Source organism: Leptonychotes weddellii, chromosome 14 (genome assembly GCF_054177405.1).
Source record: "Leptonychotes weddellii isolate Sample4059 chromosome 14, ASM5417740v2, whole genome shotgun sequence".
NCBI lineage: Eukaryota > Metazoa > Chordata > Mammalia > Carnivora > Phocidae > Leptonychotes > Leptonychotes weddellii.
Window position 1 is genome coordinate 25,656,526 of NC_138382.1, and position 17,853 is coordinate 25,674,378.

The 17,853-nt window shown below is 39.3% G+C and overlaps 1 non-coding gene and 1 pseudogene across 1 annotated transcript; one reads left to right on the forward strand and one right to left on the reverse strand.

The window, feature by feature from the left end:
• The first annotated feature begins 9,140 nt into the window (after positions 1–9,140).
• LOC115942807 (U6 spliceosomal RNA) lies at positions 9,141–9,247 on the forward strand. The gene has a single exon (XR_004077385.1). It is a non-coding gene; the product is annotated as a U6 spliceosomal RNA (small nuclear RNA).
• A 7,496-nt stretch (positions 9,248–16,743) lies between these two features.
• On the reverse strand, positions 16,744–17,081 carry LOC102729543 (ATP synthase F(0) complex subunit j, mitochondrial pseudogene; annotated as a pseudogene).
• Between the last annotated feature and the right edge of the window lie 772 nt (positions 17,082–17,853).

Below are 17,853 nucleotides of genomic sequence, written 5' to 3' on the forward strand. Positions count from 1 at the left end.
CAGCCTAATAATACTGGGGATAACCTGATAAACCTCCTCAACTCATGATTGCCATATTCATAGTAATATAGAAACAAGAGGGATCCAGAATTCTCACACAAGATGGTTGAGAGAGACAGTCCTGTTGGAAGACAGTGCCAAGAGACTTGCCTTGATGCCATCTCTCATAGCAAGCATGATGTTTTTATGTAAAATAATGTATATTACATATCAATACAAAATAGCAAACACTTTTACAAAATTTGCACAAGATTGAGGCAGTTTCCATTATTCATGCAGATGGATTTTACTATTATTACTTACCTCTGGAATTGTATTGTTGACATAGGTGGTGATTTGGGGTATCTTCTAAGCACTCCTCAAAACCGCCCCCATCAGCAAGCATAGTACACTGGGCAGTTTTACCATTCTGCCTAGTATTGAAAGTGACTGAGTTACTGTGAGGTACTCATATTGACTCTCTTATGTTCCACAAAAGACATAAATTTCATTATTTTAGACCCACAATGATTTAATTGTCAGCTTGATTTGGAATCAAGTTCAAAAATGGGATATGTAATAATACATATTATTATAAGTAATAATATAATTTGGCAGGGAGCCTGGCTGGCTCAGTTGGTAGAGTGTTGGACATTGATCTCAGGGTCATGAGTTCAAGCCCCATGTTGGGATAGAGATTACATAGAAAAATAAAATCTTTAAAAAATTATATAATTTGTCTTGTTGGAATAAAATCCAAAATAGGCTAAATTGAAGCAGTTTAATTAAATAGCTGATTAATAATACGTTCAACAAGCACTTAAATCTTGTAAGAAGTCATTGAGCTGACTCTTGGGATGGCTTCCTTCTTCATTACGCTTAAGATCTGTAGGTATGTTGGGGGTTTATACCAAAGGTAGTCAGTACATTTTGTATCTATGGAAAGTTTCTGCTGTGGCATTTCATCTTAATTATTGTCATTAAATTAAGGTAAGTAAGGACAAATACATCTTTAGTTTAAGTTGTATTTCTCCTTACTTCTGGTGTCAGAGATTAATTCTGAAGAATGGTGTCAGTACAGTTATTGTTGATATTCTTTTTTATGCTTTTTATTCAGATCTGATTCTGGGTTTATAGTAAAGATGAAAAACAGCACAGAGAGTTTTCATATATCCCTCACTCAGCTCCCTCTAATGTATAACCACAGACAATGATCAAAACCAGAAAATTAACATTAGTACAATGTTAATTTAGTACAATGTTACTACAGCTGTAGTAAACTACAGTTCTTATTCAAATTTCACCAATTTGTGGTGCCTGGCTGGCTTGGTCAGTAGAATATGTGGCTTTTAATCTCAGGGTCGTGAGCTTGAGCCCCACATTGGGGATAGAGATTACTTACATAAATAAACTTAAACAATTTTTTCACCAATTCTTTTCAGTAATGCCTTTTTTTTCTTCCAAGATCCTATCTGGGATCTCATAGAACATTAAGTTATCATTCATCCTTACTTCCCTCTAGCCAATAATAGTTCTTCAGTGTTCCTCTGTCTTTCATGGTCTTGACAGTTTGAAAAAAAAATTGATTAGTTATTTAGTTGGACATCCCTCAACTTGGATTTGTGACTGGCTTCTTTCACTAAGCATTTTTTAAATGTTTATCTGTGTTGTAGTGTAAATCAGTAGTTCCTTTTTATGGCTGAATAATATTCTATTCCATGGCTATATTTTATGTGTGTGTATATGTATATATACACACCACATTTTGCTTATCCATTCATCAGTTCACAGACATTTGGGTTGTTTCCATTTTTTGGCTATTATGAAGAGTGGTGCTATGAACATTCATGTACAAGTTTTTATGTGGGTGTATGTTTTTATTTCTTTTGGATAATACCTAGGAATGGAATTGCTGGGTAATATGGCAACTACATGTTTAACTTTTTGAAGAACTGCTAAATTGTTTTCTATTTTTTTAATATAGATTTTATTTATTTATTTGACAGAGAGAGACACAGCGAGAGAGGAAACACAAGCGGGGGGCGTGGGAGAGGGAGAAGCAGGCTTCCTGCGGAGCAGGGAGCCTGATGCGGGGCTCGATTCCAGGACCCTAGGATCATGATGTGAGCCGAAGGCAGACGCTGAATGACTGAGCCACCCAGGCGCCCCCTAAATTGTTTTCTAAAGCTACCACACCATTTTATATTCCCACCGCAGTGCATAAGGATTCCATTTTTTTCAGCAACACTTGCTTTTATCTGTCTTTTTCATTATGGACATCATGTCCCATAATTTTTAAGAGTTCTGTATATTTTAAAATATTAGTCTTTTGTTTATGGTATATTTTCTCCCTGGTTGTCAATTGTCTCTTGACTTGGTTCATGGAATTTTTGTCAAACAAATTTATTAGAAATTAGTGATTTGAGATGTCACCTTTGTTACACACTGTTTCCATATGTACTTGGGTCTGATTCTAACTTTCTGTTGTATTCCACTGGTCCACTTGCCCATTCATACACCAGTACCACACTGTTTTGATTATAATTACTTTTATGTATTAATACCTAGTAAAGCTAGTCCCAAACAGCTTTTCTTTTTCAGTGTTTTCTTGGCTATTCCTGCATGTTTGTTTTTCTATATGAACTTTAGTATCAACTTGTCTGACTGTATAAAATGGTTTGCTGATAGTTTTTTTGGGACTGCATTAACTTTACAAATTAACTTAGGGAGAACTTACATCTTTAAAATATTCAGTCATCCTATCCAGCCTATTTTATTGTCCTTCGGTAGTGCTTTAAGATTTTCCTCATATAGCTCTTATACATTTGTTGTTAAATTTAATTCTAAGTACTTAATTTTGTTTGTTGCTATAGTAAACAGTGTTGTCTCTAACATTGTCTTATGTTTATTGTTTGTGTATATGAAGGCTATTGATTTTTATGTTAATGTTATATCCTACTACTTCACTGAATTCTTTTATTGTTTAACTTAAATTTATCATTGATTTTTCTGGGGTTTCCAGGTATAGAATAATATCATCTGCAAATATAAATAGTTTTACTTCTTCTTTATCCATTCTGATGCCCCTAGTTGATTTATCTTATCTAATTGTATTAGTTAATACCTCTAGTACAGTGTTGGATAGCAGTGGATAATGTGCATTCTTGTCCTGTTTCCGGTCCTAAAAGCATTGCTGGTAGCATTTGACTATGAAATAAGAAATTAGCTTTAGGAGCATGCGTGTGTGTGTGTGTGTGTCTGTGTGTGTGTGTGTTAAGAAAGTATTCTTTAACAAAAATACTAATTCAAAGGTATACATGCACCCAATGTTTTTATAGCAGCATTATCTACAATAGCCAAATTATGAAAATAGCCCACGTGTCCATCAATTGATGAATGGATGAAGAAAATATGGTATATATTAAAAGATTTTATTTATTTATTTGACAGAGAGAGACACAGCGAGAGAGGGAACACAAGCAGGGGGAGTGGGAGAGGGAGAAGCAGGCCTCCCGTCGAGCAGGGAGCCTGATGCGGGGCTCGATCCCAGGACCCTGTGATCATGACCTGAGCTGAAGGCAGACGCCCAACGACTGAGCCACCCAGGCGCCCCTTAAAATAGAATATTATTGAGCCATCAAAAAGAATGAAATCTTGCCATTTGTAATGACATGGATGGAGCTAGAGAGTATTATGCTAAAAGAAATAAATCAGTCAGAGAAAGATGAATACCTTATGATTTTAGTCAGTTGTGGAATTTAAGATACAAAACAAATGAGCAAAGGCAAAAAAAGAGAGAGAGAGGCAAACCAAGAAACAAACTCTTAAGTATAGAAAACAAACTGATGGTTCCCAGAAGGGAGATGGGTGGGAGGATGGGTTAAATGGGCGATGGGAATTAAAGAGGGCACTTGTGATGAGCACTGGGTATTGTATGGAAGTGTTGAATCACTATATTGTGCACCTGAAACTAATAATACCCTGTACGTTAAGTAACTGGAATTTAAATAAAAACTTTTTTAAAAAATATTTTTTAATTCCTATATTCCTGAGTGTTTTTATGATGAATAGGTATTGATTTATTCAAAGGCCTTCTCAACTTCTATACAGATATAATATGATCTTTTTCTTAATTTATTATTGTGGTATGATGTTAATTAATTTCCGAATATTAAACCAGATTTGCATTTCTGCAATAAATCCCACTTGGTCCTGATGTTTTATTTCCTTAATGTGGGAAATTTTTTTGCTAATATTTTTTTTTTTTTTAAAGATTTTATTTATTTATTTGACAGAGAGAGAGACAGCGAGAGAGGGAGCACAAGCAGGGGGAGTGGGAGAGGGAGAAGCAGGCCTCCCGCGGAGCAGGGAGCCCGACGCGGGGCTCGATCCCAGGACCCCGGGACCATGACCTGAGCCGAAGGCAGACGCTCAACGACTGAGCCACCCAGGCGCCCCTTTTTGCTAATATTTTAATTAAAATTTTTGTATCAATATTCATGAATTATATTGGCCAATAGTTTTCTTTCTCTGTACTGTGTCTAGTTTAGATATCAGTATTATGTTTGCTTCATAAAAGAAATTAGAAAGTTTTCCTTCCTTTTTAATGTCCTATATTGATGGTTTGGTAGAATTTTCCTGTAAAATCATTTGGGCCTGGTGCTTTCTCTTGGGGGTAGTTACTTAATAATTTTCTGTCTTCTCTATGGAGATTGGTCTTTTAAAACTTTCTAATTCTAATGGGTCCAATTTTGCCAATCTGAATTTCCCTAGGAAATAATCAATGTCTTTACCATTTGTATGGAAGTCTTATATGATTGCAAGTTTTTTCTTGTCTTAGTGGTTATTTTCCCTTGATATTCATTTAAAGTGTGTTTTCTTTTCTTTTTTCTTCTTTTCTTTTCTTTTTATTTATTTGTCAGAGAGAGAGCACAAGCAGGGGGTGCAGCAGGCAGAGGGAGAGGGAGAAGCAGGCTCCCCATTGAGCAGGGAGCCCGATGTGGGGCTCGATCCCAGGACCCTGGGATCACGACCTGAGCCGAAGGCAGGCACTCAATCGACTGAGCCACCCAGGAGTCCCTAAAGTGTGTTTTAAAAGAAACCCAGTATGGGGCGCCTGGGTGGCTCAGTCAGTTAAGCGTCTGACTCTTGATTTCAGCTCTGGTCATGATCTCAGGGTCATGGGATTGAGCCCGCATTGGGCTCTGCACTCAGCACAGAGTCTGCTTGAGATTCTCTCCCTCTGCACCCACCCCCATTCAAACTCTCTCTCTCTCAAATAAATAAATAAATAAAATATTTTTAAATAAATAAATAAACAAAAGAAACCCAATATGATGGGTGAAGGAATGAAAGGAGACTTTTTTCTTCTTGGTGCACTTCTATATTACATTTCTTCTCCAGTGGAAATATTCATGTACTACTTATATAATTTTTTAAAGGATTTTATTTATTTATTTCAGAGAGAGAGAGCATGACCAGGAGAAGGAACAGAGGAAGAGGGAGAGAGGGAGAATCCTCAAGCAGACTCCCAGCTGAGCATGGAGCCTGATGCGGGGCTTGATCCCAGGACACTGAGATCATGACCTGAGCTGAAGTCAAGAGTCAGCCACTCAACTGACTGAGCCACCCAGGCACCCCTACTACTTATATCATTTTTAAAAAGCAATATGAACAGAAGAATAAAGCCCAAAGGACACACACACACACACACACACCCTCTAACTGATAAGGGGTCTATGGCTCAATTAGTCTCCTTTGATATAAATTAACATGTCAAGATACAGTTTGAATCAGCCAACTATTTTAAAAATTACGTTTGTATCTGAAACATATTTTGGAGATGATTGCATTATTAGTTAGATGAGCCAATTTTTAAGGTGCATGCTGTCCCCCATCCCTCCAACGAAACAGAAAGCCTCTCTGTGAGCTCAGATATAGACTTCTCCTACAGCTCTAGCACAGTCCCCCAGTTATACCAGGTGCTTAAAAGTTGATGACTAAGGGGCGCCTGGGTGGCTCAGTCAGTTAAGCATCTGACTCTTGATTTCAGCTCAGGTCTTGATCTCAGGGTCATGAGTTCAAGCTCTGTATCAGACTTCGCACTGGCCATGGAGCCTACTTAAAAAAAAAAAAAGTTGATGATTGATTATTACTTTGGCATAGTTATAACACCTTATGTTTTCATGATGCTTTTCAGGTGTTCAAATATTTTCTTATTTGGCCCTCACAATACCAAGTTAGGTAGACTTGGCAGGGTATCTGCATTTTATAGGTGAAGAGAAAAATCTCAAAGAGATTAAGTGGCTTTCCTAAGGCCATCTGGCTGACATGGGATGGGTTGGAACTGGCACTAAGTCCACTCCTCTTTTATGCTATGGTGCTAATTGCAGCCTGATTTCTCTAAGACACGTTTTAATGGTATGCCCCATCACAATGTTTGCTAAATGATAGTGTCAATAACAGAGATGTTATACGGGCAAAACAATTTAGAGATTGCACTTTTAAATGCTCACTCGGCCTTAAGAGGGTAATTATATAATATATAATGACTTAGGAAACCCAGCCACTTTAAAAAACTTACTATAATGGTGAAATTATCTGCGATGCTAAGCAAAAGAACCAAGTACACTGTATTGCTTAGCATTTCTATTTAGCTGCAAGTAGAGTTTTTAGACATTCCACCCCCATTCATTCAACACATATTTATTGAGTGCCAAGTACATGCCAATCCCTTTTTTCAGCACTGAGGATACAGAAGTGAACAAAACAGAGTCTGTGTTCTCAGGGCTCACACTCTAGTGGAGGGAGACAGACAACGAACAAATGAATATACACTATGGGCAATGCTATGGAGGAAGAAATGGAGCTTTAAATGGGCTGGCCGGGGAAGGTCTTTCTGATAAAGAGACATCTGAGCGGGACATAAAAGAATGTAGGAAGTGAGCCATATTCCCTCCAAGCAGAGGGAATAACAGGTAGAAAGGCCCTGGGGCAGGAGAGAAAATTCTGTCATTCTTAAAAGTGTAGAAGAGGAACTACCTCATCCTCAAATGATCCATAGAGAGCCACCAAATCTACACTTTCTCCCAAGATTGGTGACTGGTGTCTTGGATTTACATGATTGCTTTTATTTAAAATAACATTTCTAATAAATAGTAAAAACTACTTTGCCTCTGTTGCCTAAATAATATCAAATATATATTTCTTAATTTTTAAATTTTTTAGAGAGAGAGTACAAGCTGGCAAGGGGCAGAGAGAGAGGGTGAGAGAGAATCCCAAGCAGGCTCCACGCCCAGCGAGGAGCCCACTGTGGGGGCCAATCCCACAACCCTGAGATCACGACCTGAGCCAAAATCAAGAGTCAGATGCCTAACTGACTGAGCCACCCAGGCACCCCATTATCAAACTTTTTAAAAAAGAAAATACTGAGGGGCACCTGGGTGGCTCAGTCAGTTAAGTGTCTGCCTTCGGCTCAGGTCTTGATCTCAGGGTCCTGTGATTGAGCCCTGCATCGGGCTCCCTGCTCCATGGGGAGCCTGCTTCTCCCTCTCCCTCTGCCCCTCCCCCTGCTTGTGTTCATGCTCTCTCTCTCTCTTTCTTGCTCCGTCTCTCTTGCTCACTCTCTCAAATAAATGAATAAAATCTTTAAAAAAAAAGAAAATACTGAACATTTTATTTCTTTATTTATTTTTACCTTCATATCTTCCCCACATAGACACTGTCTTTTTTCTTTCTTTTTTTTTTTTTTAATAAATTGAATTTTTACCTAAAGGACTAAAGCTACATAGCACGGGGCTTTTGAAAAATTTAGTTGACCCGGGAAAACAATCAGAAGAGATGCTCTTTTAGCTGGGCATTTGAAGAGCTGAACTGACCTTTGTGTTATAGAAACCACACTTCTTGCTCAAAATGTTTGTTTGCCTTCCTCATATATAGGCTTTATGCTAAGGAAATAACCAGGATATTTAGTGTTTTGTGTCTCTGACCTCCGAGTTTAATGACCTCCAAACCCAAAACTCATGACTTCAAACAGCAGCCATATTATTACCTTATGATTCTGTGGGTTGACCTAACTCAACTGGGCAATTCTGCTGGTCCTCTTGGTGTTTCTCAGGCAGTTGCACCACATGGTAGGGGAGGTTATAGTCATCTGGAAGCTTGCCAGTGATGCAGGAATAGCTGATTCTCCTTCCCCAAAATAGTGTTGGGCTTCTCCTCTCTATTTGGGCTTTCCACATGGCGGCTTGGGCTTCCTCACAGCATGGCAACTAGGTTCCATAAGGAAATGGAAGCTGCCATTCTTTCTAAAGGCTGAGCGCAGAATTGGCACAGCGTCATCTCCACTTCATTCTATTAGTTAACAGAGTCACAGCCAGTCCAGATTCAATGAAGGAGAGGACTGCACAAGTACATGAGTAGCATGGAATTGTAGTGCATTGAGATCCATCTTTAGAGACCAATTATAGCACCTTCTCATCCTGCATCATTGTTAGGTGTGTTTGCTCTTGTTACATAACCAAATAGAAAGTCTATAACACATGCTGGGAAAAAGTATTATGCAAACACAGAAAAAGGAATAACCAATCCTTTCTGGCAGAGAGAAAAATGACTTTGATGGGAAGGAGATGTCAAGCTAAATCTTCAATGATGAATGGTCTCCCTGGGAAGCTCAGGTAGGACAGGTGAGGCAGAGGAAATAGTGTATGTGAGCCTGCTGAGGCATGAAGGAGCCTGTGGTGTTTGGGGGAACCCAGGACCTTAGGAGCATGTGAAAGGGTAGAGGAGATGGTGGAAAAAACTGAAGAGGAAATCTGGGGTTTGATCAAGACAGGATATTCCAGGGGCCTAAAGAGCACTTCCACTAGCTGAAAGAAAAGCCAGACCCTCCTTTGGGTAAAGTTAATTCCTCAGCATGCACCACCTACCTGTATTTTGGAATACACATTGAGAGTATAGGTTTTAGTTTGCCTGGGCTGGCCTGCTCCATGTGGTTGCCATGATGCTAATTTATAAATATTCTCATTCTCCTCTCCTGAGTACATGGGATTGTGCTTCCTTAACCCCTTTGAAGATAGGTATGGTCTGATAACTTGCCTTAGTTGAAGAAATGTAAGTAGAAGTGATGAGCAAGCAGAAGCTTTAGAAGTCAATGAGAGATTGTGCTCGCCTCAGCAGCATGTACACCAAAATTAGAACAATACAGAGAAAATTAGCATAGCTCCTGCACAAGGATGACATGCAAATTCGTGAAGCATTCCATATTTTTGAGAATTTATAAAACTCAACACCTAAAAAACAAATAATCCAATTTAAAAATGGGCAGAGGACATGAACAGACATTTCTCCAAAAAAGACATCCAGATGACCAACAAACACAAGAAAAGATGCTCAACATCACTTATCATCAGGGATGCAAATCAAACTACAATGAGATATCACCTCACATCTGTCAGAATGGCTAAAATCAACAACACAAGAAACAAGTGTTGGCAAGGATGTGGAGAAAAAGGAACCCTAGTGCACTGTGGGTGGGAATGCAAACTGGTGCAGCCATTCTGGAAAACAGTATGGAGGTTCGTCAAAAAGTTGAAAATAGAATTACCTTACAATCCAGCAATTGTTACTGTGTATTTACCTAAAGAATACAAGAACACTAATTCGAAGGGATACACACACCCCTATGTTTATAGCAGCATTATTTACAATAGCCAAGGAATGGAAGCAGCCCAAGTGTCCACCAATTGATGAATGGATAAATAAAATGCGATACACACACACACACACACACACACACACACACATATGATGGAATACTATTCAGCCATAAAAAAGAACAAAATCTTGCCATTTGCAATGACATGGATGGAACTAGAGAGTATAATGCTAAGCAAAATAAGTCAGTCAGAGAAAGGCAAACACCATATGATTTCACTCATATGTGGAGTTTAAAAAACAAAATAAACAAGCAAAGGGAAAAAAATAAGAGAGCCAGTGAAAGCAAGAAACAGACTGTTTTTTGTTTTTTGTTTTTTTTTTAAAGATTTCTCTTACTTATTTGACAGAGAGCGAGACAGCGAGAGAAGGAACACAAGCAGGGGGAGTGGGAGAGGGAGAAGCAGGCTTCCCGCCGAGCAGGGAGCCTGATGTGCGACTCGATCCTGGGACCCTGGGATCGTGACCTGAGCTGAAGGCAGATGCTTAATGACTGAGCCACCCAGGTGCCCCAAGAAACAGACTCTTAACAGCAGAGAACAATCTGACCAGAGGGGAAGGGGTAGAGGAGATGGGTTAAATAGGTGATGGGGATTTAGGAGTACACTTGTCATGATAAGCACAGGGTGCCATATGCAATTGTTGAATCACTACATTGTACTCCTGAAACAAATATAACACTGTATGTTAACTAACTGGAATTAAAATTAAAAATTAAAAGAGGAAGTCAATGAGAGATTCATCACATATCCTTTCCCCACCTCAAGCACCACAGAAACAGGCTGAGATGGAGGCTTCATGAGCCTGGGCCCTGAATCTATGAAGAGCAAGTGTTCTGCACTGGCCCTTAGTGGGCTTGCAGTGTGAGTGAGAAATAAACCTTTGTTGTATTAAACTGCTGAGATGTAGGGATTATTGGTTACCACATATATCTTAGTCTATTTTGACATTATACTGTAGGTGATCTTGAGCAACTTATTTGGCTTCCCTGTGCCTTAGTTTCTTCATCTGTGGAGAGGAAACAATAGTAGCTCCCTCTTTTATTTTATTTATATATTTGAGAGAGAGAGCATGAGTGGGGGGGGTGCAGAGGGAGAGGGAGAAGCAGACTCCCCGCTGAGCAGGGAGGCCACGGTTGGGCTCAATCCCACAACCCTGGGATCATGACCTGAGCAGATGCTCAACTGACTGAGCCACCCAGGCTCCCCCTGAAGTATCCTTTTTAGAATTCCTTTTCTATCTTTCTTCCTTTTTTATTGAAGTATAAGTGAAAATACTACATTAGTTTCTGGTGTATAACATAGTGACTCAACAAGTCTATACATTATGCTAGGCTCACCGCAAATGCAGCTGCCATCTGTCACCATACAACACTATTAGAATACCATTGATTATATTCCCTATGCTGTGCCTTTTATCCCTGTGACTTATTCATTCCATAACAGGAAGGCTGTACCTTCCATTCCCTTCACCCATTTTCCCCCTTCCCCACTCCTCCCCTCTGGCAACCATCAGTTTACTCTCTGTATTACAGGTCTGTTTCTGCTTTTTGTTTGTTTGTTCATTTGTTTTTCTTTTTCTTTTTTCTTTTTTTTAGATTCCACATGTAAGTCAAATCATATGGTATTTGTCTTTCTCTGACATTTCATTTAGCATAATGCCCTCTAGGTCCATCCATGTTTTTGCAAATGGCAAGGTCTCATTCTTTTGTATTTTCTATCTTTATAGTTATCCTCCTATCGCAACTTAATTCTCTATGTTTAGTCTCCCATTTAAATTGCTGTGTGTTCCTGTTTTTTGATTGGGCTCAGACTGATCTATAAAGCATTTGCACACAACAGAATATATTGTGGCCATTAAAATGATGATGTAGATGTATTAACTGTATCTATGTCATTGCTGAGTGAAACAAGTAAAATTATATGTGTATATATGCATGAAGAACACTGGAAGGGTGTCAGAAACTGTTAGTGGTTATTTCCAGGTAATGAGATTGTATGAGTTTTACTGTCTTTGTACTGTTCTTAGTTTTACTTTCTTCCCATGAGTGTGTATAATTTCACCCAAAGCAATAAAGTTAATTCCTTCCAACCCTCAAAAAACCCAGGTGATATTCTGGTTCTGGCACCAATTCCATTGTGTGCGTTGTGGGGAGGGGGAATCCCACACAGCATCTAGTAATTCTCCAGACACCCACAGAGTGAAGAATTCAACTCCGTTCTGACACTATGTACCCCGAGATAGCATCAGATTGCACAGGTTAAGGGTTCACTTCTATAAGACTGCTTTCTGCTCCAGATGCCAGTCGCAAGTGCTGGTTGTTACCTATGCTTCTGACTAACTGGCTATAAATCAGAGGTGGCCCAAGATCCCCCTCCTCAGGTTCGATTAATTTGCTAGAACGGCTCACAGAACTCAGGGAAACATGTTACTAGATTTCTGGTTTATTATAAAAGGATATAAATCATGAACAGCCAGGTGTTAGAGATGTATAGGGCAAGGTATAGGCAAAGGACACAGAGCTTCCATGCCCTCTTTAGGCACACCAGTCTCCCCAAATCTCCATATGTTCATCAACCTGGAGGCTCTCTGAATTCCATCCTTTCGGGTTTTTATGGAGGCTTCTAACGATTGATTAAATCATGGCCATTGGTGATTGATTCACCTTCCAGCTCCCCTACCCTCCCAGAGGTCAGGGGGTGGGACTGCAACTTCCAACCCTCTAATCATCTGGTTGCCTCCGTTGGCAACCAACCTGCTACCAAATTCTGAGGGTTTGGGGATCCGTGAGCCAGGAATTGTGAACAAAGACCCAATATATATGAGAAATGTATTTTGGTCATCTGAATGACCAAAAGGATATTTTTTATAAATCACAACATTGCACTGGGTGACACCCTTGATTTTAAAAGGTAAAGTCCAAACTCCTTACCATGGCTTATGATGTAATTTAAGGCCTAGCCCCTCCTTATTGGTTTAACCCCATAATCTGTCATTCTACACAGAAATTCTAATTAATGGGAAGGTCAATCATTCATCAGACCTGGTCTAAAATTCCCTCCTTTTTGGAACCTTTCCCAATTCATTCCCCTTAACCTTGTGTTATGGTGTTAAATTCATCAAAAGTTATATGGCTAGGGACTTTTCAATGGAAGAGGTGGTCTGAGCCCCTGTTGGTGCAGGATCTCTGTCCTTCTTGGGGGGCAGGGGGTAGGCTCTTTTTCATTGTAAGCTGCTATACCAGGCTGAGCACCTCAAACATACCAGCTGCTAGATAAGGCTAAACTATGTCAGGGACAAAGGACAACCAGGTTTCCATCAGATGATACTGACAGATCCAGTTGCTGACTTTGTACTTTTGCTTTAGCTCAGTGCTTCTCAAATTTTACTGTGCACAGACATCTTTTACAGTTGTTGTAAAGTGCAGATTCTGATTCAGTAGCTCTGAGGTAGGCCTGAGATTGTGCGTTTCTAACAAGTTCCTGATTTTCTAACAAGATGTGCAGGTGCTGGTCCATAGACCATCCTTAGAGAGGGAAATATTAGCTTATTTCTAAATACATTTTTGAAATATAATCTAAGAAGAAAAGCAGCCCTATTTCTACATCTTAGTCAACTCAACCTCAGCATGGACACAATTCAGCTTTCACGCCACAAAATGATATTGGGGGGGGTCCTAAGTAAACCATTTCTCCCACGAGTGCCTCTCTGGACACTCCCCCACATAATTTCTCTTGGTGATATAATTATGGACTTCCACTCAGCTCCTCTTTAGGGATTATGTGCGCATAATATCTGCCCTCTGTTCATACAGCTTTTTAAGAAGAGAAACCATGTCCTGCTCATACCTCAGCTTTTAGCTCACTACTTAGTGGGAAAGCATAATGGTTAGAAGTGGCAGACTGCCTGCATTTATGTCCCAACTCATGTCCCACTTACTGAGGCACTTCTCTTACTCTAAGACGGGGACAGTAGAAGCATCTACCTCTTCAGATTGTTGTAAGGATTAAATGAACAGAATTAGGATGACGGCTAACACCTAGCAAATTATATAAAATTTAGCTATGATTATTAGTGAATGTGTAGAATAATGAATCTTTCAGAAACAGTATCACATCCATTTGATCATGTAGCATGTATTAATTAATTTTCACCCATTAATTAATTTGTTGCATTTTTATTAACACATGCAAAATTATTTGTCAGGGGCACATGCATACAAACAAGAAACTCATTCACTCACACAACAAATATTTCCTGAATGAAGGGCACCTCTCCAGGCACTGAAGATGAGGCCAGAAAGAAGGGGCCAGAAAGAAGGGAAAGAAGGATACAGAAACGAGACAGATATAATTTCTGGCCTTACAGAGGAGAAATAAGAAGAAAGAATCATAATGCAGGGCACAAGAGTCCAATGCTGCAGGAGGGAAAGCAATAACATGTTCATGCCAGTCATCACGTTTCCTGCCAGCGTCTATTCAATATGCAGTATCGGAAACCGTATTTTCCTTGGAGAACCACCCCCCTTCACTCTATCCCAGCGTTCAGGGGGCTGACTACAATCAGCCTCCAGTTTGGCCTGGTGACCCAGGCCAGGCTGATCAGAGAACTAAATGCCCTTTACTATAGCAACTGGCTCAAAGGTGTACACATGACCAAAGAGAGGCCAGTGATCCAATTCTGGGATTCCTGAATAAATGTGGAACGAAAAAGGTCTGAATTCCGAATTATTTTATTTAGCTTTGATTAAAGTTTCAACCAAGATCAAGATTTTAATGGTAGGAACTTAGAATACAATTCTGTTCCATCAGCACAGGGGTCTGAGGATACACACAACTGTGCTAGCCTGTAACATCTTGCCGTAAGGTAAAAAGCTGGAGGGAACCTCAGTGATACCAAAACCACAAATATTAGCAGGTTGGGTAAGGTCCTTTCTGTATTTAAATATTCTGTATCTGGTCATCATGAATGGACTTTGGCTTGCAAAATATTCTCTTGTTGCATCCTGATTATTATTGGTTTCTGGTTCTACAACCCCTAACTTTGAGACTACATACTTGCTTTATTCATTTCCTGTGGGAAACTGAATTTAAATTCACTTACCAATCTTGTAACAACTAGATCAGAAACTATAACTTTATTGATCTTATCACAATGGACTCAACTGACATGAAAAATATGAGATCCTCTTAGAGTTAAGAAAAATATTTTTGTTCTTACATATATTATATAAGCAAGTAGAAACAATTGTAAAATAATATAGTATTTTTTACCCTTTTCAATTTATTCTTTGGTTTTATTTCCCATCAACCATATGAGGAACATAGGACTGATTATAATCATCCTGATTTTATAGAGGAGAAAATGTAGGCAAACGGGTAGCAGTAATCCAGTGGCAAAACAGAATATATAGAATGCAACTCATTGGTGATTCACAAAAACTCAAACCCCTTACAGCTTGACTGGCCCCTGTGCCTTGATCCCTGCATGTATCTAACAGTAATACAGCTACATGTCTTTAAACTTTGATCTTTCTGTGAATTTCAAGTCCATCTGGAAGATTTTAGTGTATTGTATTTTACTGTTCCTAATGGAATTTGTATATTAAGTAACTCAAGGTAATTAACATTTTGTAAGTATTTAAATTTTACTGCATTTCCACTGGTGCTGATAAATGACTGCTATGGAAATGCTGGTGGTGTTATTCAGCACTCCCCACTGCTTTTTTGGTATGCTTTATTTTCTAAGTTATGTGTGTGTGTGTGTGTGTTGTGTGTGTTTTCTGTTTGGTATTATAATTACTAAAGATGGCTTTTATATCTTGGATTATTAAAAATATCATTCTATTAAATTGACCACATTAAACACAACGTTACAAATAACTCATGCTAATGTGGTAGAGTTGTATTTCAGGAATGCATTTAAGGATGTAATCTCCCGCAGAAAAATAGGAAAAAATGTGAGGCTGCTTAATAAGTTACCATCAGTAAATTCTATGGTAATCAATAGCCCCAAAGGAAACCCATGGCCAGCTAATGCCAGCTAGAGGCTACTCATCTCTATTTCAGTGGTTCTAAAGGTGTTCTTAAACTTGAAGCACCCAGGATTGGTTGACTTACAACTGTTTTAGGAAGTTATGATTTGGAAATTAGGATGCAGTGCTCACAGAGCATACCTTAAGAACCTGCTGTGGTTGGCTATGTCAGAAAGGAAATGGGGGTGTGGGCTGTCTCCAGATGTCCAGTAGGAAGATGACAGGCCCTCTCTCATATGGTAATGGTTCTTTGGTGTTGTTGCTTGGTGATGGACAGCTTAAAGATACCAGAGACAACTCTGGCTTGAAGCAGTGCTTCTCAAATATGGTCTCTGGTGCATGTGGTGATGTTGCATGAAGAATCTTGGGAAATTTCATCCACCTCATAATGATGAGGTGTCATTATGACTCTACCTAGTCTTAAGTCTGATTCAAAATGATGATACTAATAACGTTGATGACTTTTGCTGACCACTTACTTTGTGCCAAGCATGGTGCTGAACACCTCCTATGCATTATCTGACCCAGTTTTCACAGTAATCCCCTGAAGTAGGTATCATTATTTTTTTCCATTTTACAGATGAGAAAACTGAGACACAGAAATAAGGAACATTTCCAAGGTCACAAAATGAATCAGTGGCAGAGCCAGGATTCAAATTTGGGCTAACTCCAAAATATATGCTTTAAAAATTGTGGTAAGAGGGGCGCCTGGGTGGCTCAGTTGGTTAAGCGACTGCCTTCGGCTCAGGTCATGATCCTGGAGTCCTGGGATTGAGTCCCGCATCGGGCTCTCTGCTCAGCAGGGAGTCTGCTTCTCCCTCTGACCCTCCTCCCTCTCATGCTCTCTGTCTCTCATTCTCTCTCTCTCAAATAAATAAATAAAATCTTTTAAAAATAAATAAATAAAAAAAATAAAAATTGTGGTAAGATACACATAAAATTTACTATTGTAGCCATTTTTTTTTTTTTGGCACATCACAGGTACATTTATTCATGCCACAAAGGAAACAACATGTCTACAAGTGTACCCGATGCTCCATGTTCCCATTTAACAGAGCTTGCTGAAATTTACAGCCAAACTGACATTCCATTTGATGTGTATTCCCAAGTAAAGCTGGTTTATGATGACCATGAGCAGGTGCAGGACTTGAAGCTTTCAAAGCTTTAGTTCTTTTAACAGCACTCCTGATTTTATAAACAATGAAACCCATCAACCCCATTCCTACCCAAATCTCCTGGTAAACCTGGGTATAGTAGGGCTTCATGGGGACCCAAACATCTTTAACAAGGCTTTGAAGCATGTTGGCACAGGACCCCTGGCTCAGGCTGCCCCAACCCATAGGGTCAATGACTCCGAAAGTTCACCGAGTGCACTATTGTGCATTTGGGTTGTTTCCACCTTTTGGCTATTGTGAGTAGTACTGCTCTGAACATTCATGTAAAAGTTTTTGTTTGAACACCTGCTCTCAATTCTTTTGGGTAAATAGAATAAGCTTTTGATCATAAACCTCTGCTGACTCCAAAAAGGAGATGACCAAATATCTTAAAATCTTCAGTCATTCAACAAATACTTACTGAGGACCTACCATACAACTACCTAGAATGCTAAGCACTGGGAATATAAATTGCAATGAATAAGAATGCAGTGAAAGACAGGCATCATCCCTGTCCTCCTTGGGAATGACAGAAAATTGAATAAGTGAGTAAAACACAAACCTGGCAGCAGTCAAGGTAAAGATTTCCTTTTCCATTTGCTATTAAAGGAAAACAAAAACTGGTGATCACACACCTGAGCAAGATGCTCTAACAGGATGCTTTTGAATGCTGTTTAATCTAATATTAAACAATAATGTTATTTATCATCTTACATAAAAAGTCTGAGTTGGGAGTTTCCCCAGTGGGATAATCAAGGAATTAGGTTTTCTTCATCCTTCTGCTCTGCCATTCTCATAGTCACAATAAGGGACAGCAACTCCAGGCGTTATGTCCTCTTCACATAACAAGGAGCAAAGAATAGAGGTGGGAAACGGCAGATCCCTTCTCAGCCTGTTTTTAGATATAAGAAAAATGTTCTCAGGAATCCTCCAGAATACTTCCCCTCAGAGAAGATCTGCACCAAGAGCCTA